The following is a 27,302-nucleotide window of genomic DNA, read 5'->3' as shown; positions in this document are numbered from 1 at the left end:
AAGAAATGACGGCTTGGGACTCTCCACATCGGCTCGGCACAAGCCATCAGTTCTCTGAAAGGTGCAGAGTCCACCACTTGAAAAGGGAGGGACTGCAGCACCAGCAACTTGGACTGGAGCACATTCATCTTCTGTGCCGTTGGATGAGTGGGCGCATACTGTTGTCTCCTGGACATGGTTTCAGAGATGGATTGCTGACGGAATGATTAACACAAAGTAGGAGGAGCAGGAGCATCTAGAGCGACAGAAGGAGGGTATGACACACAGCTCCCGGCCGAGATGATGGAGCCTTGGCTGGCTGAAACATGGAGCAGCGTGCCACTGGGTGATGCAGCACGCTGGACCACCACATCAGAGCCACTGTTCTCCCAGGCCGCTTTATGGTGGTGCAGCATATGTTGATGCAGGGCCATGGTGCCAACATTGGGACCCTGGCCACTCTTCACCTTCTGCCGTCACATCTTGCATGTGGCTATGTTAACCTTCTCCGGATACTTGAGTAGCTATTGTCGCCGTCTCAAGGAACCCCTGTTCCACTATCTACCGGGAAGGTAGGCTGCCACGAAGCAGGTGGTCTCCCCTGGGCATATTTGGCTCCAGAATTTCCACTTCTGCCGCCATGCTGACTGCCAACCATGCTATCATACTGGCTCAGCTGCTCATGGGCAACCTGCAACCGTCTTCTCCTGATGATGAGGAAGTGCCTTATGCACCCGGCTCCCAGTTGTGATTGGCTTCATCATCATCAACAAGTGTCTGCACGTCACTGATGTCCTCCTAAGGTTCCTTAACAGTATCTGTTTCAGGACCCTGAATACTGGCAACACCACCTCCTAAGTCACTATCCTCATCACCATCTAGCAGAAGAAGTGGCGGATGTCTTCTCCTCCCATTCTGCCTGGGCAGTAGCTGTTGACTGTTCTCTATTAGATCGTCCTCACTGAATAGTGGAGCTGAACCCACAGCATAAGTTAGTTCTGTAGGGGAGGGTACAGCATAGGACAGAGGCAATGGGAGGACAAGGACTGCTCCCGGGCCAAGCCAACTGAGGGTTGTGTCTGAGAAACCCACCCATTGTTGACTGGGGCTATCAGATGTCACTTTTGATGAAGTGGATGACCGTGTTAACCAATCGATGACGGCAGATGGGTTGCTGCTCGAGACACGACCACTAGCTGATACTGGAAGATCAGGCCTCTCGCTGCTACTCCTGCTGCCATCCGCACCTAGTCTGCTGCGACTTCTGCCTGCTCCTGAAGAATTTAGGCCTCTGCCACTCCTCTGTGCACGTCCTTGCACTTCTCTGCCTGACATACCAAGTACGTATATAAGGGGAGTACAAAACGCTTCACTAAGCTTAAAACAGTACTTGTCTAGAAAAGCAGCAGTTGTGTACTTTTGGCTGTCCTTTTATAGTAACTAGGCCCTTAAGACTTTATCAGGAACAAAATGGTACACCACTTAGATGTATGTATGTGGTATGCACTTATGAAGGGAGAAAAATGTGCTACAGTATGCTTAAAAAAGTATTTGTGTACAACACCAGTGGTGAGTACTTTTGCCTGGCCTTTCACAGTATCTAGGCCCTTGAGACTTTAACAGGAACAAAATAGTACACCACTTAGATGTACGCATGTGGTATGCACTTATGAGGGCAGTGTAATGCGCTCCAGTACGCTTAACAGTATTTGTCTAGAACAGCAGCAGGTTTGTACTTTTGCCTGTCCTTTCACAGTATCTTTGCCCTTGAGACTTTAACAGGAACCAAATAGTACACTACTTAGATGTACGTATGTGGTATGCACTTATGAGGGGAGAAAAATGTGCTTCAGTACGCTTCAAAAAGTATTTGTGTACAACACCAGTGGTGAGTACTTTTGCCTGCCCTTTCACAATATCTAGGCCCTTGAGAATTTAACAGGAAGAAAATAGTACACCACTTAGATGTACGTATGTGGTATGCACTTATGAGAGCAGAAAAATGCACTACAGTACGCTTAAAAAATTATTTGTGTATAACATCAGCCGTCGAGTACTTTTGCCTGCCCTTTCACAGTATCTTGGCCCTTGAGACTTTAACAGGAACAAAATAGTACACCACTTAAGTGTACGTATGTGCTATGCACTTATGAGGGCATAAAAATGTGCTACAGTATGCTTAAAAAAGTATTTGTGCACAACACCAGCAGTACACACCAGTTCTGCAGCACACAGTCGCTGTGTACGACACCCAAAATTGCACGTTCTCTCTCAATCTCACTCCCTTCCCTATGAGTGCTTCTATGCAGGATTTGTGCTTGAGGTGAATCGCTGCTGGCAAAAGCTTTTCTGTGCAACACACTGCGCTGTTTGTCCCTTTCTATCTCTCTGCAGTGAAAGGCTGAAGTGTCTGGCCGCAATATGGCTTCCGATTATATAGGGCTGTGACATCACATTGGTGCCTGGCTGCTGATCCTGCATCCTGCATGTGATTCAGTGTCATCCCACCTACCCTTGTTCCCGCCTTCCCAGGATTCCTTGCCCCATGTCCTCACATGTGGAATCACCATTTTAGATGCCCTGGAGCCTGGCACTCACTAAATGGAGATTAATGAAACAATTTGCGCTATAGAATCGTGGCTATATTCGCATTTGTTGCGAATCAAATTTTTCCTGAAATTCGTAACAAATTCGGATTAGCTCCTCCCTAGTCCTTAAAACAAGTCAAAATGAGACTCAGTGGTTTGTGTGGCCTCCACGTGCTCGTATGACCTCCCTACAATGCCTGGGCATGCTCCTGATGAGGTGCGGATTGTCTCCTGAGGGATGTCCTCCCAGACCTGGACTAAAGCATCCGCCAACTCCTGGACAGTCTGTGGTGCAACGTGGCGTTGGTGGATGGAGCGAGACAGATGTGCTCCATTGGATTCAGGTCTGGGGAACGGGCGGGTCAGTCCATAGCATCAATACCTTCCTCTTGCAGGAGCTGCTGACACACTCCAGCCACATGAGGTCTGGCATTGTCTTGCATTAGGAGGAACCCAGGGCCAACCGCACCAGCCTATGGTCTCACAAGGGGTCTGAGGATCTCATCTCGGTACCTAATGGCAGTCAGGCTATCTCTGGCAAGCACGTGGAGGGCTGTGCAGCCCCCCAAAGAAATGCCACCCCACACCATTACTGACCCACCGCCAAACCGGTCATGCTGAAGGATGTTGCATGCTGCAGAACATTCTCCACGGCGTCTCCAGACTTTGTAATGTCTGTCATGTCTGAACCTGCTTTCATCTGTGAAGAGCACAGGGCGCCAGTGGCGAATTTGGCAATGTTGGGGTTCTCTGGCAAATGCCAAACGTCTTGCACGGTGTTGGGCTGTTTGCACAACCCCCACCTGTGGACATCGGGCCCTCATACCACCCTCATGGAGTCTATTTCTGACCATTTGAGTGGACACATGCACATTTGTGGCCTGCTGGAGGTCATTTTGCAGGGCTCTGGCAGTGCTGCTCTTGCTCCTTCTTGGACAAAGGCAGAGGTAGCGGTCCTGCTGCTAGGTTGTTGCCCTCCTATGGCCTCCTCCATGTCTCCTGATATACTGGCCTGTCTCCTGGTAGTGTCTCCATGCTCTGGACACTAGGCTGACAGACACAGCAAACCTTCTTGCCACAGCTCGCATTGATGTGCCATCCTGGATGAGCTGCACTACCTGAGCAACTTGTGTGGGTTGTTGTCTCATGCTACCACTAGAGTAAAAGCGTGGTGCATTCATAAGTGACCAAAACATCAGCCAGGAAGCATAGGATCTGAGAAGTGGTTTGTGGTCACCACCTGCAGAACTACTTCTTTATTGGGGGGTGCCTTGCTTATTGTTTATAACTTCCACCTGTTGTCTGTTCCATTTGCACAACAGCATGTGAAATTGATTGTCAATCAGTGTTGCTTCCTGAGTGGACAGTGTGCTTTCACAGAAGTGTGATTGACTTGGAGTTATATTGTGTTGTTTAAGTGTTCCATTTATGTTTTTTTTTTGTTTGTTTTTTGAGCAGTGTACCTTGATAAATGTCTAGGTTTCCACACATGTTTTTTTGGGGCATTTTTTGGAAAACTGCCACTATAGTTTATGAGTCAAAGTCAGGAGGATCAATTAGAAATAATTAGTATAAATTAATAATTAGTATAAATCCTTCCTTTGGCTCAAAAACTGCAGTAGCAGTTTTCCAAAGAAATGCCAGAAACAAACCTGTGTGGAAACCTAGACTAATAGTGGTGTGAACAGTCATCTACATATGTGGATAAAATTGTTGGTATGGCCGATTTTTTCATAATGTCTGCACTAACGCCTCATTTGCTATTGGCTATAATTGGACACAATGGCCCTCATTTACTATTGCAAACCCGACATGTTTTTTTGGGACATGTGCCATTTTCGGGCGCATTGCGCCTGAAATTCTGTCTGTGCCTGAATTTGCGCCTGAAATTCTGTCTGCGCCTGAATTTGCGCCTGAAATTGCGCCTGAAATGAAAAAAAAACCCAACTAACTCTCCATTTTGCCAAGAAAACCCAGAAAAGGGGCGTGGTCACCGGGAAAGGGGGCGTGGTCACAGAAAAGGGGCGTGTTCCCAACATTTTCACAAAATCCCAACATATTTACAAAAGTTTCCACAGAAAATGTGGTGGATTTCAGCTTTGGAAAACCCTACAGGTCAGAGCATGTATAAAAAAAAGCAAAGTGTAGGGAAAGTGGAAATTGTAGGGAAATCTTAGTAAATACCGTGGAAAATAAATTGTAGGGAATTAAAACCCACAAAGAAACCTACACTCTACTCTTAGTAAATAAGGGCCAATATTTAAACACAATTGACCCATTTTTAACAGTTTTTTTTTTGCTGTGAAAGCCAATTTTACTGAAAGAGAACAGAGTGTAAGAATTAAAAGGACAGTGCAAAAATTATATCCACCTGCCACCTGGATATATCCTTACAATTAAAATTTTTTACATAAAAAAAAATTTGGTTTTCAGAAAATAATTTGTTTTGCTCCCAATATCACATGAGGGCAGATACATTTTTACACAGAGAAACAGGAATTCTAAAAATATGAATGCATACCTAAAAACCCTATCTATTATAGGTATTATTTTAGGTTAAATTAAAGGACAAGTCTCACAGTAAACAATTGTTCAGCTTTTAGTGCAGAAGGTAAAGTTATACAGGTTTGTAAATCACTTCCATTACCAATGCTGCTTAGAAACCAGCTTTATCTGCATTCTTCTGTCTGACAGGAAATTCAGCTGTTCCAGGTTTTCATGACTTTCGACCCCCTATTCAGGCTGTTATCAGCAGCATCCAGGGGCCGTGACGTGACAATTACCCAGAAAACCCCTGTGCTGCAGAGAGTTGCCTGAGCTCGGCCTTAGCCCCTCCCATCTGATGAATATTCACACTGTCCTCCCTCTGCTCTGCAGTGATTGGCTGAGCAGCACTGCCTATATGCCGGCTGATTCAGATCATAGTTCTCTCCCCTCTCCTTGCTAATGTTTTTACACTGATAACGGAGGAGAGGGGGGAGGGGAGGGAGATGCCAGCGTAGGGCTGTCACACTGAGAATGGAGGGGAGGGAGAGTAGAATTTTCACCCTGAGCACTGGGGAGAGAGGAGTGCAGGGCAGAGGAGGGGGGAGGTGATTGTGCCACTGTAAAGCTGTTTCATTGAGAGGAGGAGGGGGAGGGAGTGATTTTACAGTGTAAAACTGCAGCTTCAACTCCAGGGTCCCTCTCTCTGAGCACTGAGATTACATTTTGTTTCCTCGTGGCCACCCTGCTGTATAGGGCTATGATTGGAGCTCAGTGTTATGTGGGAGTGACTAACATAAATTAGGGGTGGTAACAAGCTCTCTGCTCAGGCAGCTGAGAGCAGGAAATGTGAGCAGTGCATGCAGGGAAATGTAGTCTTTGAGATCACAGGCATAGCCACCATAACCAGGAAGTAACTGGAATTTATGAGCTGAATAGCTGGTGAATGGGGGGCGGAAAAAAAATCACAAACATGTCAGAGAGGTGGTAGGTGAATATACTATGGAATGGCTAGGTATCTTTTTTTTCTTTGCTGCATGGGATATCTTCTTTAAGCAAAAAAGTTTATGATGATAATAGATGTAAACTATGAGCCAGTGCCCAATGATAAAAAGCAAAGTGTATTTAAAATGTATCCATTTATTATTTAAAGAATACCTTCCTTTAGTCTGTTTATATACAAAGCATAATAATAGTTCAGCATTCTGCAGCCGTATCATTTACCAATCAATTATAACAGCAAAGTGCAGATCCAGCAGGAAGCCTGCTCACTCGAAAGTAAATTGCCTATGAAGGAGCATATTTAACATTACTGTCTTCTGAGATAGAGCCAGCTGGAAAACTTGTGACAAGTTCGGCACTGACACTCCACCTAGAGGATAATTTCCCTTCTAACTCAAGATTAGAATGCATAATGTTCCGTCACGGAAAACAAAGTCATCTTATGGCCTGGAGACTTTACCCCAGAATTATAGAAAAACCACATGTTAATTCATCTCTAAACATGTATGAGAATTTGCCTCAGGGTGCTATTAACATGAAGAAAAGGAAGATATGTAAGTCACTCTGTCAACTTATTTCTATGACAGCAGACTAAAAATAGCAAAGAAGAGGAATGACTAGAAATAGAAATATCATTATAAAAAAAAATACATACAAAATATAAATATTTTTGTAATGTCCGTTTATTTGCTTTTGTATTTTTCTGTTTTGGTGTGTATTCACACACTAGTGTGTTCAGAGCAGTTTGCTATTCTCCCTGGATAAGGAATAGTTAATGCTGTGAATGAAAGAGAACTCGGGTGGGGTTATTTAACCAAAGTTCTCCTGAATTCTGGTGCTGGTTATTTTGTTCAATAATGCTATGATGTCTGTTTGTGCAATACACTTTCAAGTCTGCTTGAGCATGCACCTTGTATTTATTCTGTGATATATCTTAGTTTTAGCCATAGTTAAATAGTCTTGTTTATTGTAGATTTTAGTCTATGTTGTTTGTCGGGTTTTCGGATTAGTATGTCCGTTCTGCCTAGTGTTACCTGTGCTCTGTATGTAATAATTCCTGTTTGGTATCCTGGAGTCTATTTAGTCTATTTACTCATCTGGTTCTGGTCTAGAGTTTCATGTATTATATTTCTGTTTCTTACTGGGTCAGCATCCTGATCACATGGTGGAGTGTGCCCACTGGCCAGTGGTTTATTTGGCTTTATTATAATGGCTACTCGTTTTGTGGAGTGAGTGTCCAGTTTGTTTGTTCTGTGTCCCAGTGTGAACAGTTTCCTATGTTACCTGATCAGTTTAGTGTCTAGCTTTCAGTTCTTCTGCTCATCCCCTGAAATTCCTGGTTTCTGCTGTATACTCATACCATGCCTAGTCTTGTTCATTTTATTCATGTCTGCCGTTTAATTGATATCCAGCTTATGATCTGTTTGTATCCTGTCTGGTTTATCTGTTCTGGTTTTGTATTCCAGTTCTGTTTCTGGCCTGTGACCGACTATGTATATTATTTGTTTTTACGCCACTGCACTGTTGCACAGGGAGGGACCAGCTCCAAGTTGTCAATTCACCGCTTAGGGTGTATGGGCAAGTAGGCAGGGAGAGAGTCACTAGGGACAGCTTAGGGCTCACTCTCCCTGTCCCCCCAGTTGGTTGTGACAATTTTATCACCTTTTAAAATATTCTCTTATTTCATACACTGTAATACAGCAAATAAACACAATCCTATCTTGAAATTTGGGAATGTAACAGATGTTTAAAAAATAATAATAATAAAAATAATAGATAGATGCCCTTTATTTAACTCATTGAAGGGAAACTCCAGTACTTAACAACTCATCCCCTATCCACAGGATCCTACCACTGGTCACCTACAAACAAGAAAGACTTCTGGCTCTCACAGACCTTTAACTTCTTTTTTAAGAGTCTCCTCTGTCCTTCACAAAAAAATGTTTTCCACTGGAGTACTCCTTTAAATGACTGTTATCAAAATATAATTTGATGCTGGTCAATGATGGTAACTGTTTGATGGCTGCTAAAATCATCATGCCTTCACTGTGTTTCGAATGGACTCAGCATGTTTTTCCCCCATAGGTCTTTATTACTTTATTTATTCCTAATTTTGCTCAGCTTCTCTACTACAGACATATTTTTATATACAGTAGATGCTGTTCTCACTGTTTCAGAAAGAAAACTATTTGAGACGATGCTTGATGGCTTCAGCCCCTCTGATTTATGACCAGTTCCTAATTAACTTTTAAAGTGGTTGTGCAGACAATACACCGATCAATATTAAGCATAATATTGTACCAGCAACACATTAGGTTAAAACAGTGCACCAGCATGTTGTGCTTCTTTGAGGCTGTGAAGTGAGTAGCAATCCATGCATCACCGCTCACTCACTACATTAGCCAGGGCCATTCTGAATAGGAGAGAACAGCCTGCACTATATGAAAAAACATTCAGGATGAATAAGAGAAATTGAAAAAATGTTCTTACAAATTCTGTCTTCATGGGTACGAAGCAGTGCAAAACTATACTATTCTTGCTCAAGCCTCAAATGACTGACCCCATCTATTTTGGGCAACAGTCCTTACACTCACTGGTCCTGATTTAGGCTGGGTTCACATCATGTTTTCTCCCATCCCATACGGGAACGCATACGGCAGGGGGGAGCTAAAACCTTGCGCTCCTGTATGCTTTCGTATGCGCGCCCGTATGTAATTTATTTCAATGAACCGGCCGGAGTGAAACGTTCGGTCCGGTCGGCTCGTTTTTGCACCGTATGCGCTATTACAACTGGACCACAGTTTTAGGTCCGGGGAAAAAGCGCATACAGCGCAAAAATGAGCCGACCGGACCCAACGTTTCACTCCGGCCGGCTCATTGAAATGAATTACATACCGGCGTGCATACAAAAGCATACGGGAGCGCAAGGTTTTAGCTCCCCCCTGCCGTATGCGCTCCCGTATGGGAGAAAACGTGTTGTAAACCCAGCCTTACTAAGAGTGGAGTGTAGTTTTCTTTAGTGGGTTTTAATTCCCTACAATTTTTTCCACGGTATTTACTAAGGTTTCCCTACATTTTCCACTTTCCCTACATTTTGCTTTTTTTTACACATGCTCTGATCTGTGGGGTTTTCCTCAGCTCAAATTCACACTACATTTTCTGTGGAAACCTTAGTAAATATGTTGTTTTTTTTGGTAAAATGTTGGAAACATGCTCCTTTTTGGTGACCACGTCAACTTTTCCCAGCAGCCACATCCCTTTTTCAGGTTTTTTCAGTAAAATGGAAAGTTAGTCAGGTTTTTTTCAATTCTGAGGCAAATTCTTGGGCAAATTCTAGCGCAGACAGAATTTCTGGCACAATGTGCAAGAATCTGGCGCACAACCTGACAAAACAGGTCGGGTTTACAATAGTAAATCAGGGACACTTTGTATAAGGCGTGTAAAAGGGAAGACAAAACAGGCCAGGTTAGGAACACACAGGCACTTCAAGAATCTGGGGAAACCAGGAAAAGCTAGAGATTCAGAACCAGTAGGAAAGAGCAGTACAAAATCGGAACCAGAAGCAGAGTAAGAACACTAAGCAGGCTGGGGTCAAATCAGAAAGGCAGGGACCAAGCTAATGACTGGTGAAACCACAATTACTTGTGTCTGACTTTTCTTGCCCTCCCACCTCCCGATAGGCTAAACTGGCCACATTCCACAGTGATTAGCAGCCTTGTGACAAACAGGGCTGGTCGTCAGGACAATGTGAGATGCCACCAGGACCAAAGGTGGCGCTGTAACCAGGACAAGTAATTTAAAAATGTCTACATTAAAAAAGTTTTTTTTTATAGTCCTTTATGTCCACAGAACCTTGCACTCTTCCCATCGCAGCAATTTTACGTTCAGTTTTGTACTGATTTTTAGCTTCTCACCTTCTGAGTTTTAATGGAAAGGATTAACAAAGCTTCTGAATTTCAGACCCTAAATGGACTGAGAAGTTTACCATTTTTTTAGGAATACTTGTAGGGAATCTGTCATCAGCATAACCTGCACTAACCTGTTGGTACAGACTGGTAGTGGAGGTGGCACTGATGAAAGACATACTTATCATTCTTCTCTCCATGCTGCCAAATGTGTATTATGCCATTTTTTTTTATATCACTGACATCAAGCCTGCTTCGTCCTCAATTGGCTAATGAATATTCATTCTGCCTTCCATCTACCTTTTGTGTCTACTGTGCATGCTCCACTTCAGAAGGAAGATCATGTTTATTTACTCTTATTTGAGCCTAATAACAATATCTGGTGAAAGCATTTTTACAAATATAATGTCATACATAGATGATTGGTTTAAAAGAGGCTCCAGAGAGCTAATTTTCATTATACAGTATTATACAGTATCTAAGGACAATGTACTGGTGGGTGGATGTCTAAGGCTCATGTGATAATTTAGAGGTGTCTGATAATTTAGGAGTCTGGGCTAAAATATTAGTGCTTAGCTACCTTACACTATTCCTAAACCAAGTGTAGCGGCACAGTTGGTGGCCTAGCTGTATTATTTTTTGTTAAAGTGAGACCCAGCAGAAAAATGTGTCATTGACTTACCTTTACATGAAGAGGGCAATTCAAAAGTTTGCTATTGGTTCCTTCTTTGTCTGGCTATGCCCCTAAGTTACAGCTAACTTATATAAAGATTATTATTATTATCACAATTTTATTAATCCTTAAAGCATAACTCTCTGTTGTGCAGCCCACAGCCATTACATTCTATGGTTTAAGGTCTCGCATTGGTAATGTTACCTAAGAGATCAGTGGGAGGATCCAGTGGATTTTAACATTTGCTGGGACCAAGGGAAATTTAATCATACTATCACAGGGGGTTGATAAATTTGGCTCACATAAGCAAAAAACAATAAAACGCTTTTGAATACCATTTTTTTTAACACACATAAGCAAAAACCATTAAATGACTTCAGAAACACCACTTTGTAACACCACCTCCTCTCCTCAGTGATTCAGTGACTTTTCTGCTCTAAAATCACAGTTGTGAAAAAAATTAGCAATATATAATTTTTTTAACACCTTTTGGACACAGGTATTATTTTATTTTTGCACTTTAGATTTTTTTCTCCTCACCTTCTAAAAATCATAATGCTTTCAATTTTCCACCTTACATAAAAAGCCTTGTTTTTTGCACCACCAATTTTACATTGTAATGCCATTAAAGGGGTATTCCAGCTTTAGACATTTTATCCCCTATACAAAGGATAGGGGATAAGATGTCTGACTGCATGGTGCTTGTCGCTGGGACCCCCTGCAATCTCCCTGCAGCACCCACATTATGTGCGGAGCTGCGTCTCCTGGCTCAGAAACCGGAAGTTTTTGGGACTGGAGACGTAACGTAACACCACGCCCCCCTCATGACATGACGTTATGGCCATTACGCCCCCTCCCATAGACCTGAATGGAGGGGGCGTGACGTGATGTCATGTCTCCAGTCCCAAAAACTTCCAGTTTCCGAGCCTAGAGACGCAGCTCCACACATAATGCTGGTGCTGCAGGGATATCGCGGTGGGTCCCAGCTGTGGGCCCCCCGCGATCAGACATCTTATCCCCTATAATTTGGATAGGCGATAAAATGTCTAAAGCTGGAATACCCCTTTAATAATTTCACCATGAGATGTATGGCGAAACAAAAAAAAAATTGTGGGACAAGATTGGAAAAAAAAACGCAATTTTTAAACTTTTTGGACCTTCTGTTTCTACCCAGTGCACTTTTCTGTAATAATGACACATTCTATGTATTCTGTAGGTCCATACAATTGAAATGACATCCAACTTAGGCTTCTTTCACACTGCCTTTGTGACACAGCGCTGTGATGTCCATCGGGAAACGATAATAGCAGGAGGAAAAATACATCATGCAACATTTTTTTCTCCCACTACTCTCATCAAAAAACAACAGCACCCGACAGACCCCATAATAGTAAATAGGATCTGTCGGGACTCGTTTCTTGTTTTACTCCGTCAAAAATAACATCCGTTAAGGCATGGAAAAAAAAAGTGCCTGACGGACTTTTGCGGCAGTGGGAAAGAGGCCTTATATAGGTTTGATTTTGTTTTGCTTTTTTTGAAAAATGATAACTATTTATATGAAAATGTGCATGTTTAATATTGTCCTCTTCTGACCCCTCTAACTTTTTTATTTTACAGAATATGGGGATGTGTGAGGGCTCATTTTTTCATCACGGGAGTTGAAGTTTAGAAACAGCGAGACTCCAGCTGTTGCTAAATTACAACTTATATCTTTCCCAGACAGCCAAAGGTTGTAGCTTAGCAACACCTGTAGGCTCCCTGTTAGGAAAAACTGGTTTATGGGCTTTTTCCCTAATGAAGGGCACTATAAATGTACTAATTAAATTTCTGTGTTTTTTTCTTATTACTTCAGATGCGTTTAGGCAGAGGACTTCTTCGGATTCAGTGGACTATGTTGATGCCCAGTGTTTTCTTTGTTTAATATTAATAAAATGGTTAACGAGGGATTGTGGGGGAGTGTTTTTTGGACTAAAAGTTTTTAAAAAGTGTTGTTTTTTTTGTTTAAATTTACTTTACAGGCTTAGTAGTGGAAGCCGTCTTATAGACGGAATCTATTACTAAACCGGGGCTTAGAGCTAGCCACAAAAACAGCTAGCACTAACCCCTAATTATTACCCCTGTACCCACTGCCACAGAGGTGTCAGGAAGAGCTGGTACCAACAAGCGTGGAGGGTAAAAAAATGGCACCCCTGGGCCAAGGCGGACACAGGCTGACGTTATTTAGGCTTGGGAGGGCCAGTAACAATGGTCCTTGCCCACCCTGGTAACATCAGGCTGTTGCTGCTCGCTTGGTATCTGGGTGAGAATGAAAATACGAATAACCCCACATGTTTTTTTGCATAAATAATTAAACAATTAAAAAAAATATTTGGGGTTCCTCCTATTTTCATTCTCAGCCAGATACCAACTAAACTGCAACAGCCTGATGTTACCAGGGTGGGTGAGGACTATTGTTACTGGCCCTTCGGAGCATTAATAATGCCAGCCTGTTACCACCTAGGCCCACGAGTGCCATTTTTAATGCTCCGGGCCTGTTGGTACCGGCTCTTCCCAGCACCCCTGTGGTGGTGGGTAGCGGGGTAATAATTGGGTGTAAGCGCTAGCTATTTTTGTGGCTAGCGCTAAGTCCTGGCTTAGTAATGAATTCACTTTTTTAAAACTTTTATTCCAAAAAGCCCTCTCCCCCCCCCCCCCCCGCACAAGCCCTCATTAGCCATTTTATTAATATTAAAAAAAAAAAAAACGCTGGTCCATGACATAGTCCACCGAATCCGAAGAAGTCCTCTGCATACACAGATGTGAAAACATAAGAAATCAAAAACTGAAAATAGGTTAGTACATTTATAGTGCCCTCCCTTAAATAAAACACCAATAAACCAGCATTTTTTTAACAGGGAGCCTCCAGCTGTTGCTAAACTACAACCCCATAATTTCCAGACAGCCTTTGGTTGTTTAGGAAAGATATAAGTTAATTTAGCAAAAGGGAATTTATCATGGGAATTGTAGTTGAGCAACAGCTGGAGGCACCCCATTCCTGAACTACAATTCTCGTCATGGAAGTTGTAGTTTAGTAACATCTAGAGGCAGCCCAATTCTAAATTTCAACTCCTGTCATGGAAGTTATAGTTTAGCAACAGCTGGAGGCACTCCATTCCTAAACTATAACTCCCATCATGGAAGTTGTAGTTTAGAAACAGCTGGAAGCAGCCCGATTTTAAACTACAACTCCCATGATAGAAGTTGTAGTTTAACAACAGCTGGAGGCACCCCATTCCAAAACTACAACTCCCATCATGGGAATTGTAGTTTAGCAACAGCTGGAGGCACCCCATTCCTGAACTACAACTCTCGTCATGGAAGTTGTAGTTTAGTAACATCTAGAGGCAGCCCAATTCTAAATTTCAACTCCCATCATGGAAGTTATAGTTTAGCAACAGCTGGAGGCACTCCATTCCTAAACTATAACTCTCATCATGGAAGTTGTAGTTTAGAAACAGCTGGAAGCAGCCCGATTCTAAACAACAACTCCCATGATAGAAGTTGTAGTTTAGCAACAGCTGGAGGCACCCCATTCCTAAACTACAACTCCCATCATGGGAGTTGCAGTTTAGCAACAGCTGGAGGCACAAGCTGATCCCCCACCACCCGCCAGCTAGCTGTTGCAAGATCACAACTCCAAGCATGCCCTGACAGTGAGGACATTCTGGGAGTTGTAGTTGCAAAGGCTGGTAGTTTCGGCGGGTGGCTGGGGAGTGGATCCCCCCTGGCCGCTCTCCTCCTGTGTGTAACATCCCCCCCACCGCCACCTACCTTTGCCTCGCTGCCGCCACTAGCAACAGCCCCCGCTCCACACCTTCCACCGGCTAGCCGTGGCAGGAATACAACTCCCAGCATGCCCTTTTCAGTTGAGGCCAACCAGCCAATCACAACTCAGGCCGGAAAATATGAAATTTAAATTACATTGGCCACCCACCCACAACTTCCAGCTGATGCAACTACAACTCCCAGCATGTCCATACTGAAAGGGCATGCTGGGAGTTGTAGTCCTGTAACGGCTAGCCGGCGGGTGGGAGATGTGGAGCGGGGGCTGCTGCGAACGGCGGTGGCGAGGCAAAGATAGGCTGCGGTGGGGGGGACGTGACACACGGAGGAGAGCAGCCGGGGTTAGCGACAGGAGGGAAATTACCTGGCAGGGGTGGGGGAGGCAAGGGGGGAATAGATTGGCTAGGGTGGATGGTGGGAGATGAAAGGGGGGGATGAGAAGCGAGGATAAGACAGAGCCTGGGCGGCTGCAAAGTGATGCCAGCCTGGGCTCCTTTGTGTAGCTGTGATTTCATATTTCCTGCAGGAGCCGTGGGCTCGGCTCCTGGCGGGAAATATGAAATCTCGCATACTAAAGCAAGTTTTGTAAGCCAGGTCCAGGCTGGCTTACATTTACGGCGCTTTCGAGGTGGTTGTGACTTTTCGTGCAACTTTCGCACTTGATAAATCCCTGACCACTGCAAAGTGAAAACTGAAATTTGATTTGATAAGCTGATTGCTTAGGTGCAGATGCGACTTTTTGTGCGACTTTTGTAAGCAAAAAAAGTGCTCTAAATCCCTTGATAATTCTCCCCCCATAACTTTTATTTTTCCATCTGCAAATTCATATAAGGGCTTGTTTTTTGCAGGACCAATTGTACTTTGTAATGACACCATAACCTTTCTTATGTAGTGTACTTTGCAGGAACCTGACATGTTATCTTTATTTTATTGGTCTATTTGATTACATTTATATTTTATATAACATTGGTTTCATTCTACTACTGCTAAAAAAAATTCACATTAAAAAAATATATAAATAAATATAAATATGCTCAAAATTACCTAAACTTTTTTTTATTTCTCTGTCTACAGGGATTATTTTGAATCATGATATTTAGTAGTTTTTTGTGCAGGATCAAAAAAGGATATATTTTAATAGGACAGGCATTTCCGCATGATGTGACACCAAATATGTTTTTTTTTTCTTTTGTTTATATTTAGTTTTTTTTAAATGGTAAAAGGGGGATGATTTTTTTTTTAAATTTGATTTAGAATATTTATTAGGGGAGACGCTTTTTCAATATTTTCCAATATTTTATAAACATGTTTTTACACTTTTTAAGTCTCTTTAGGGGATTTTTTATAAGCAATCATTTGACTAATGCCATACTATGCAACTGCGCTGCAGGGGTGCCGATCAGGCATTGCACAAGGAGCAGAACCGGTCACTTTGGCTGTTAAATTACGCAACCAATATTGATTGCAGCATTTAATTGCCAAATGACCAATGTCAGTCATTGTTAGCTATCGGCATCAGCCATCTATGAAGCCAGCTTAGCTCCTGAGCTCGCTTCATAGTTAAAACGCATGTATGTTGGTCTGCATTAAGGGGTTAAAACTAAATTTTTAAGCAAATATCTTGTCAAGATTCTAAATCAAAATGTTTACTTAGCCTCCAAATACCCCAGATCTCATTTCAATAGATTGCTGGAATAAAGCATGAATAACTTTTTAAACCCTTGTCCAAGTGGTCAGCGTGCCATTTGATATATATATATATATATATATATATATATATATATATATATACATATAATATCTAATTAGAAACTGATATATATAGCTCTCTAGACCAGGGCACTTGTACTATCAGTTTACAATCGTACATTGCTGTTTCCTGTTCCAGCACAACACTTTACAATGCCATGAATGCCAAGGGACTGCGCGATACTAGCACTGCTACTGACGTCAGTGGAAATTGCCAGGAGAATATATAGCAGAGTGAAAGGATACTGGTCTGGAGAACAGTCCCCTTGAATGGACATGTTCATCTTTGCCCATATGGAAAGTTATTCTGACCTTCTGTGTCAGTTAAGTGATTTACAAAAAGCACATGAGAGTTTCTTAATAATTGTTTATGATAACTAATGACTTTATAAGCAGAAGTTCCTACTGAACGTTCTGTAACTGCTGTGCAAATAAAAACATTATAAAGATTTCCTAATGTGTACATTGAGGTCACTGAACCCTAACAACAGAAAGCTGTAAATGACCCTTCCAAGCTAATCTTCATAAAATGCTGTTACATAAACATTTTTATATCCCAGCATCTCACAGTATGGGAAGCCAGTTCTCCTGCCATTTGCCTAGAACTATAAGTAAAAAAAAAAAAAACATAAAAAAAAACACCAAGGACCATCACAAGCCCCAAAACTAGCATAAATGAAGAGCATCCTGCAGTGTTATATGGTTTATAATATATTTAAGTATGGTGCCACGGGTGGAATATGGGTGAAATGTACAGTTTGTGACGCCTGGGCAACATCAACCTACACGGTCCGAGGTTGAGATAGTTCTCCTGGGCCAGGTGTGGGGACAAAGATGACTCCAATGCAAGGTTACGGATAACTATCTTTACTGAGGTAAGAATTGTTGTTAAAATCCTCACAGTACAGATTTGTGCAGAGGGAAGGTCAGAATCAACCCGAAAAGCCTGTAGCCGTGCTGGGACTTGTAGGTGCCGAGACTAAGATAAATGAGAGCTCACAACGAATTTAAAGACTTTGTACTAACTAACTGACTGGAGACTATTTTTCCCCTGGAGCATTGTACTTACTGCCAGGCTTCTACTTTTACTTGAGCGATGGGTTTTCCTGATATTTGCCTGGCTGCAGATTTGAGAGTTTTCTTTTCCCTTGGCCTCCTCAGACATCTTCACACACTTATCCACACTGTTAGACTTACGGTACCTAAGCTCACAAGCCAGAGCTTACACTAACTAAACAGCTCCCCCCCCCCTTACACTATATAGGGACAATGTTGGGGGGCTCCCATTGGGGCATCAGGGTCACCTGGGTTATTCTACAGCATTCCTTTTAAAAGACAGAAACAAAATTTATAACATAACACAGTGCTATATAAAAAAAATACAACATGAAGTAGTGGGCCCAGAACAGTGACAGCAGGGATACCCAAGGCAAACTTTAGCCCACAGGACAACATCCTGTACTGGGACGCCACATAAGTTCCTAAGCGCAATTACTTAAAGCGAAACTGTCATAAATATTTCCCCCCTAAAGCTATTCACAGCATATAAAAGCTGTGTTGCACATGTGGTGACCACGGGTGTTGCAATTGGATGTAGCAGGATCGGGTGGTATTAAGATGTTGTCAACCCCTTAGTTTTCGTGACACCAGGATGTGGTTGTTTTGGTATAGGGACCACCGAAAACCAGACCAAAAACGGCATGTAATGAATGAATGTCCACAGCAAGGGTTTTGAAGTAACTGGAACTTTTACTTGAAATACTCAGTAAACAGTCTTTACAATAATGCAATTTCCTCAGAGGCAACTGGGACACAGAATACCTCACAGGTTTGCTTGGACTTGTAGTTATGAGGATATTTAGGCAGACCACTATGCTACTAATATATTCCTTTAGCTAAGTAGTAGTCACTCGATTTGTGGGGATATTTGTAACTCACGTTTTAGAAGTGGCTGCTGGACTTTAGGCTTTGGCCTAGATTAAATGAATTTGCAGTATACAGGACTTCATGCTTTCTTTAGGTCCAGGAACTAAGAGAATGAATCTGGAGACTACAGCCTCTTATGTACTAGGGGGCTGGACTAAAGCCCATTGGTTGCTAGTTGCTTGGGGTACCTGTGCCCTTAGAACTCTGGGTATGTCATGTGACTGCAGGTCACATGACCAACACTCTATACCCTTTGTACAACTTTTTTACAAATGAACAATCACATTAAATGAACTTAATAAATACACATGGAATTTATAGAATACATGTAATATAACATAACTTGGGGGAAGCCCTGCAGGAGAGCCCTGTGGACCTAAGGGACTCTTCCTGAGGGGACTTAAGGATGGTACAGAACTAGGTTCGGTACCGGGACACCACACACAGTAATGGTGACATACCTTTTATTGTGTAATTGTCATCTTTACAACTGTAAAAACTGCTTTTATTTAGAGTGATGCACAGTCGGAGAGGTGTGGCGGGGGGTCCGGAATGCCACTCCTCTCTGGAACAATGTTACAGCATCTCAGCCATGTCAACGATTTACAGCTCCTCCCGCATGGTCTCCGACCAATAGGGCCAGAGAGCTTGCTCACTCCCTGCCGAGCACTGTAATGGTCGCAGATGGTGCATGCGCAGAGGAGCTGTATATTGCTCATGTGGCCGAGATGCTGTAACATTGTTCAAGAGAGGTATGGTATTGTGGACCCCCCACATGCCTCTCAGACTCTGTCTGACTCTGAATAAAAGCAGTTTTTACCGTCATAAAGCCAACAATTACACAATAAAATAAAAGGTATGTCTCTATTACTGTGCTACACAGCTTTTACATGCTGTGAATAGCTTTAGGGGGTAAATACTGATGACAGTTTCACTTTAAATGGAATCTGTAAGCTGCAATTTACATTCCATACTGCTGACACTGATAGATGGCTGTTAGGGCAAGGAAATACAAGATACTTTTCCTATATCTGTCTGTGCTTCCATAGAAAAATACCTTTGTTCTCTGGTGCAAAGAGGCATTTCCAAGCCTCTGAAGTGCTGGGCACAGTCAGAACCCAGCTTCCAGCACAGATCCCTTTTCCCAAGTCTCATTCCTGTGCTATGCATACAAATTGTGCGTGGGTAAAAGATTTGGAGATAGAGCTCGGCTTCCATCTGACTGTCAGTCAAGCAAAGACAGGGATTGGAGGGAAAACGAGGAGGCATTCCGCTACTAAGCACTTCAGGGGCTTGGAAACACCTCTTTGACTCTTAGCACAACAAAATAAAAACTTACATTGTGGAAGCACAGACACAGACAGAAAAAGTGCCATGTATGTCCTTGCCCTAATATGCCATACTTATAATCCCATCATAAGTTTATATAGAGGGAGAATGTAAAATTACAAGTGGTTTGAATAGACCAGAGTTGAAACAGAAGTGATAAGAATGGAACAAGCATATATTTTCAAAATTTTGGATGAGATTTATCAAAACCTGTGCAGAGGAAAAGTTGATCAGTTGCCTATAGCAACTAATCAGATTGCTTCTTTAATTTTTGAAAAGTCCTTTGAAAAATAAAAGAAGTAATCTGACAGCAGAGGTCCGGTGTCCAGATCAGACACGTATTGATCTGGACACCGGACCTCTGCTGTTCAATATCAACCTTTATGAAACTCTCCGAAAAAGGTACCGTTTATACAAAATAATAAGATTATAACGATTATCGTTAATTTCAACTGCAATACTAAACACTGACTCTTGAATAGTCTCAACGCGTGTATCCAACTAATTCATTGGAAAAACCATACCCAGAAGAAAGTAGAAAATATCACGTAAAGCAATATAGGTAGTGCATATTGTATTGAAGCATACTATTTAATATAAAGTAAATTCAACATATAAGAAATAATTCTGTTTTGGTATCATTTTAGTTTTTTTGGATTCCAATACAATTCCAACTAACATCTTCCATAATCCGAACTTTTCACTCCTATCTCCAAGACTTTGCTCTTGCTGCACCAGTTCTTTGGAATGCGATACTCAAAACCTTTAGACTTATATCAAACATCCACAGTCCCCCTCCCCCCCTCCCTCCTTTTGAGACATCAAAAGTTACATATTCAGCAGTCACCCTATGTTCTATGGGGGAGATTTATTAAAACCTGTCCAGGGGACAAGTTGCCCATAGCAACAAATCAGCTTGCTTCTTTAATTTTTAACAAGTCCTCTGCAAAATGAAAGAAACACTCTGATTGAGGAACTGGGCAACTTTTCCTTTGCACAGGTTTTGCTAAATCTCCCCTTATGTACTTTAGACACTCAGCATTTTTTTTTGATGAATGGTTCACCCACCATTATGTAACCTTCACTATTTATAAAAAAAAAAAATGGCTGAACCATTGTATAAATTAAAGGACTTTTTGTTTTTTGCCTCAACCCCATTGCTTATAGATTTTAAGCTCTCACGAGCAGGACCCTTACACCTCCTGTTTAAATATTAAGTGTGTAATAATGTAATCTCTGATATTTATCCTTATCTGTACCCTCAAAATTGTAACATGCTGCGGAATCTGCGGGCACTATATAAAAAAATATTATTATTCCTCAGCAGTTGACTAATATTTGCTGCAAATTAAAATTGATTTTCTAACAACTGAGACTTTAACCCCTTAACGACCACGTTAAGGGGTCCCTACCTGGATCCATGCTGTCCGATCTGCGTTTGATCCAGGCTTGAGCAATCAAGCGCAGATAACACTGAACAATGCTATGGCATAGCATTGAGCAGTAATGGCAATCAGTGTAATGCATAGAATAGCCCCCTATGGGGCATAAAAATTGCAAAAAAAAAGGGTAAAAAAAAGAGTTAATAAATGTGATTTAACCCCTTCCCTAATAAAAGTCTGAATCACCCCCTTTTCCCATAAAAAAAAAAAATTATGTAAAAAATAAATAAAAATAAACATACAGTATGTAGTATCGCCGCGTGTGTAAATGTCCGAACTATAAAAATATATTCTTATTTAAACCGCACGGTCAATGGCGTACGCGCAAAAAAATACCATTAAAAATGAATAAAAAGCGATCAAAACTTCCAATCAAAACAAAAATGGTACCGATAAAAACTTCAGATCATGGCGCAAAATGTGAGCCCTCATACCACCCTGTACACAGAAAAATTAAAAGTTATAGGGGTCAGAAGAGGAAATTTTTAAACATGTTAATTTTCCTGCATGTAGTTATGATTTTTTCCAGAAGTACGACAAAATCAAACCTATATAAGTAGGGTATCACTTTAATCGTATTGACCTACAGAATAAATATAAAGTGTCATTTTTACCGAAAAATGTACTGCGTAGAAACGGAAGCCCTTAAATGTTAGAAATTTTTCTTTTTTCTTCAATTGTGTCGCACAATGATTTTTTCCCGTTTCTCCATAGATTTTTGGGTAAAATGACTGATGTCATTACAAATTAGAATTAGTGGTGCAAAAAATAAAACATCATATGGATTTTTAGGTGCAAAATTTGGTTATGATTTTTAAAAGGTAAGGAGGAAAAAACGAAAGTGCAAAAATGAAAAAACGCTTAGTCCTTGAGGGGTTAATCCCACGTTTCCAGAGAGGTAAACTAGTGAGGGGATTGGAAACTGGATTGGCTATTTTTTACCTAATTTAGACATTTAGAGTTAATTACAAAATCCTCTGTCCATACAACATGCTCCACAGCAAAGGTAAGTCTAGTATTTTGATTCTTTCTGCTAATGAGAGTTTTGGTCACTGCAGAGTGGGCTTTCAGTCGAAATGCTCTTAAATGTCGAGACACTGTATGATGAGACAGATTCTTACCTTGTTCAGTGCTGAAGTGGTGAGCAATTCCAGCTGCAGTGTTGAAACGATTACCCATGGAGATTCTCAGCATTATCCTGTTCTCTCTTGAATTTCTCTTTCGAGGGCCACCAGCCTTCTTGAGGGACTTGAATGACTTTCTGATGTTGTAAAGATGCAATAGTCTTGAAATCACAGACTTGGAACGACCAACTTCTCTTGCTATGGCTGATAGGGTCACCACTTTGGCCTTCATCTAGACAACCTGCTGCCGAAGGGTTTGAGAACAGCACACCATTTTGGCAAAGTCAGTTAAAACTGGAAAGTTAGGCTGCCAGTTAATTAGGGTTTGTCAGATCATTAAGGAAAATAGCACCAGTTGCCAGATTAACACCAATAACTTGCAGGTATCTGAAAATGCTCTCTAAATTTGATCAGTGTTCTTTTCAGTTATCTCATTTACATTTTTATTCTGTGCTTTAGAAGAAATACAATTAATGAAATAACTAAGCTTAAAATACTGCTATGTAAGGATATATTCACAAAGGACTACACTATGACCTTAACATTTAGGAAATTGTGTGTTGTTCTCTAATTGTTATCTCTAGTGTATATATGGCAACGGCACAAGGGAAAAGGACAGCGCTGCAATACCTTGCTCCGCCACTACAAATATGATCCATGAATTCACCTGTAGCCATGTATACCTCCATTTAATAAAATCCTAGATATGTTTCCAGCAAGCCTAACCTCTTTAATTCTACTGTAGTCAGTCTCCTATTGTAATTAAAACTCTAAGAAATAAAGAATTCCATGTCCTCCATTAAATCAGTCATTTATCTGGATGTGAGATAACTGGCAGCAGAAGGAGCCCCATTGCTTGTCTACAATGGGAGACCAAGAACATTAAACACAACCGTCACTGGCTTGGTCCCACCCCTGAGCTGCCAGCCAGATAAAATGAAAGAGATCAGCAAGAATTTAACCCATATGCTCTGTTGTTTGATCTGGTTGTGTTGTTATTATTAAGAGAATGAAAATAATAGTTTGGAATTATATACACTATAATGACTAACTAAAACACCAAAGTCAATCAGTGTATGTGTGTGTGTGTTTGTGGAGTTAGAATTAATTTCCTGTTCTTTTACACTGTAAGTAATATATTCCTCACATTCCTTTTTTATGTCCATGCCATGTTACATTAAACAGAAGGTGCTGAGGCAAATAGAACAATGTATGAAAAATGCATTATATCATAGTAATTATGAAAACCTTCTTGAGCCCAATACCGAGCTTTATTTGTTGCCTCCATTGTAGCTGTGGGAGAAATTGCAGCCACAGCATTTGTGCAGCTTGAAACCTTACGTCCTCCTGCGGCTCTTTGCCATCTGGCACACTATCATCTGTCCCTAAGACTAGAGCAAGTATCCATCCACATTCATCCCTTGTCTTTTTCCTATGAATTACATTTTACTCATGTCTAGGGTATCACTAGGAAGTTTGCCAGATCCCACCACCATCTAAGTCCTGTGTACCTTACACGCTCACACGTCTGCCTGTCAAAAGCATGGGAACTATGAGTTCTTGGCTTGTTTTCCCTGCAGGGTTTTCATCTGTCCACTTCCCAATAAGAGCAAAGTGATATGCTTTTTGATGGGAGGGGGAGCAGATCCCTGGAACCACATTTTCAAAACAGTCCAAAGCAGCTGACACGGACAATCCTTCATGTCCCGCAGATTATTTCAGTAAAAGGGAATAATAGACTTTTCCATTAGGTCTTTGGAATTAAATATTATAAAACAATTCAACTATAAAACTATTTTAGCCAGTTTCTTGATAAGTCTTCTTGTTTACGTTATCACGATTATGAGAACACATCAATAAACTGATTTTTGTTTTCAATTTTTTAATACAACAAACAAAACATAAATTATTCAAGTTTGGTATTATTGGAATTATACTGATTGATAGAATAAAGTCCCATATTTTTTTTCTCTTTTGCACTACATATATTTTTTTTCTGGCTTTGTAATATATTGTGGCCCAGATTTATCAAACTGTGTGAGAGAGAAAAGTGGAGGGATTTTCCCATAACAACCAATCACAGTTCCGCTTTCACTTTACCAGAGCTCGTTTGCTGAGCTGTGATTGGTTGCTGTGGAAAAATCCCTTCGCTTTTTCTCTCACACAGTTTGATAAATCTGGGCCAATATGCTAAAATAAAGCGTGCCAATGAAAAGTACAAGTCTCACAAAAATTAAGCCCTAATACAACTTTGTGAATGGAAAAATTTTATGGGCCTTAAAAGGTCAGGAGGAAGAAAACATAAGCCACAAATCAAAATTTGAGAGGTTGTGAAAGGGGTTAAAGCTGGATTTCCACTTTGCAGTTTTTTGTTTTTTTTGGAAAGCTGCCACTGGAGTTTTTATGCCTTAACTAGAAGTGGATCCAGCAGAAAGAAGTAGAATTCCTTCCTATATAATTATCAGTCCTTTTGAATCCACCTTTAGCTTTGGCTTTAAAACTCCAATGGCAACCCAACTGTGGAGCCCAGCCTTATTTCTTGGAAAAAGCCATTCCGTCTTCCAATACTTTCGTGTGCATTTTAACATTTTAACCCCAGCAGGCATCTGCCAAGAAAAAGGGATACTTTATACACCTTTATTTTTGTGTTATCAAGTATAGTGCTTAGTGCAGTATGTTTTAAACAAGCTGTAAGTTACCTTGGGTTACTGCAAGTCGCCATAACTCTGACTTGAAACCACTTTAAAACTACTTAAATACATTCCTAGTTGACCATAGCCATTTTATACTGGGTGCTAGAGCTCTTTGGCAGTGTTATACATGTGTACTGAGGCTTATTTCCTTGTCAGTTTACAGAGAACCTGTTCGCCACAGACCAAACCTTTTATGAAAGTTCCGCGAGCCCAGCAACCTGAACTTTTGAAAAATTTGCTCAACTCTAATAATAACCAAGATGACCAAATGTGGCTGTATGGGATGGAACCACAAAATGCCAGGTCCTCAGGAATGGTAAACTGTATGCTTTATTGTTTGCGCACTGACGGCGTATTGTCTGCATGAAGAAAAGAGATAAGTAGACCCTCGGTATGAAGTCAGAATGGGAGATTTTTTTTTCTTATTCATAATTTTTATTTGTTAATAAACCAGGGGACTGGGAAAACAGGCGGTGGGGGAAATAAATGTAGCACATGAAGATACACCAGACAATTTGGTCATCTGACATACAGGCATGGGAAGAATTTTTTTCTCCTTTTGAGAAGGAGGCTAAATTGAATTTTTATAGAGACAAGCTACCCAGCCAGCTTGTCGTGGCTTTCCAACAACAAACCTTTATGCTATCTCCTATATTATGATCCAAACTTAGTTTGGCTTAAAAACTGTAGAACAAAGCCTGAGTAAGGCTGCATTCACACCACGTTTTTGCAAATACAGTTTTTGATAAAAACAGATTCCTCAAAATCGGACTAAACTATAACAAAACGTGTACAAATTTTAACCCGTATACGATTAAAAACTGTTTACTGTTTGAAAAATGATGTCCGGTTGCACCCTTTCTTAAGAAAAAGCCGTATACGTTTTTAACTTTTCACTCCATTATGTATAAACTTTCACTTGTTTGAAATTCCAAGAAAAAAATTTGTGCAAAGTCAAAAACCGTATGGTGCAAACCGGATGGAACCGTATACGGTTCTATAAGGTTCCCATTGACTCCCATGTAAAAAAAAAACATACACGGTTTAATATGGTTTTTCACCCAGACCAAAAACTGTGGTAGGCAACGGTACTGGAAAAAAATGTTACAAAACCGTACAAGACGCAAAACGGATGCAACCGGATGCATCGTTTGGCATACGGTTTTCAATGGAGAGGTAATGAATATGATTTTCAATACGGTTCCGTACGGTTTTCACATTGAAAATGTATACGAGAACTGTATGGCAAAAACGTCGTGTGAATGCACCCTAAAACCCAAATGTGTAAAAGCATTCTAAAAAGTTCCTGGGGTATGTGAATTTATGTGAACAATTTTGTTAAAAAAAAATTATAATAATGATCTCCTAATAAAATTTATTAAAAATGTTTTATTTAAATGTTAATAGTTTTTTACATTTTCTGACAAGTAGATAAATACTAAACCATGATTTGATTTATGCTAATGAGGGTCTTGGGCATGGGCGGAGCTCCGATCCAAGCTTGGGGCATGCTGACTTCATCTTCGCCGGGCGACCGCTCCCCCCATCTCATCAATATCCATAACCCTCCTCCCAGCTCCTTTGCCCGTGTTAGTGTACGGCACATGCAGCGCTTACTGTGTACTCCCCGAAGCGGCACTGCCGCAGACATCTTTGATAAGTAAGAAGCTGGGGGGAACGCCCTTTCCATAAGTACACAGGAAGTGGCGCATGCGCCGTACACTAACACAGGTGAAGTAGCAGGGAGGGGGGTTATGAATATTGATGAGCCGGGCAGAGCGGCCGCCCGGCAAAGATGACGTCAGTGTGCCCCAAGCTCGGATCGGAGCTCCACCCATGCCCCAAGGCCTCAATTTGCATAAATTGAAAAACACGATTTCCGGTGGAATGACTGGGTGAATCTGGACAATGTGAGTTCCGTTTTAATCAGCATCACCCACACTACAAGCCTGTGTGACAGATTTATTGCGGGTGATACTACTGACAGATTTCCTTTAAATGGGTATTGTCATAGAGCAAAACTTTTTATATGTTGTATAACTTGGCAAAACATTAACCTTTCTAATATACCGTATTTATCGGCGTATAACACTAATTTTTTTAACAAAATTTTTTAGCTCAAAATCTATCTGCGTGTTACACGCAATAAACTCTTTCTGGCCACTTTAAATCAAGTAACTGCGGCGCCTTCTGTGGGGCTGGAGTCCCGCCGCCCGATTACTTTCCCATCCCCGACATTGATATCTACCTCTCATGAGGGTGCGCTCCTGCAGTCTTCGGCTGTGTCCTGCACCGTTGCTGTGCGCACTGATGAATGACATCGCCGGAGCCTGCAGGAGCGTGCCCCCCGGAGAGGACACATATGAAATCCAGGGATGGGGAGGGAATCAGGTGGCGGTGGCGGGACTTTGGACAGGAGATGCTGCTGCAGTTGCATGATTTAAAGTAGTTATCCACCATAAGGTGATTTTAGTACGTACCTGGCAAACAGTAATGGACATGCTTAGGAAGGATCTGCGCTTGTCTTGGGGCTAAATGGCTACATTGTGAGATTACCATAACATGGTGGCTAGCTTTTTGTGAACT

Source organism: Hyla sarda, chromosome 4, assembly GCF_029499605.1.
Source record: "Hyla sarda isolate aHylSar1 chromosome 4, aHylSar1.hap1, whole genome shotgun sequence".
Classification (NCBI taxonomy): Eukaryota; Metazoa; Chordata; class Amphibia; order Anura; family Hylidae; genus Hyla; species Hyla sarda.
The sequence above is the reverse complement of the archived record's forward strand: the minus strand, read 5'-3'. Positions refer to the sequence as shown.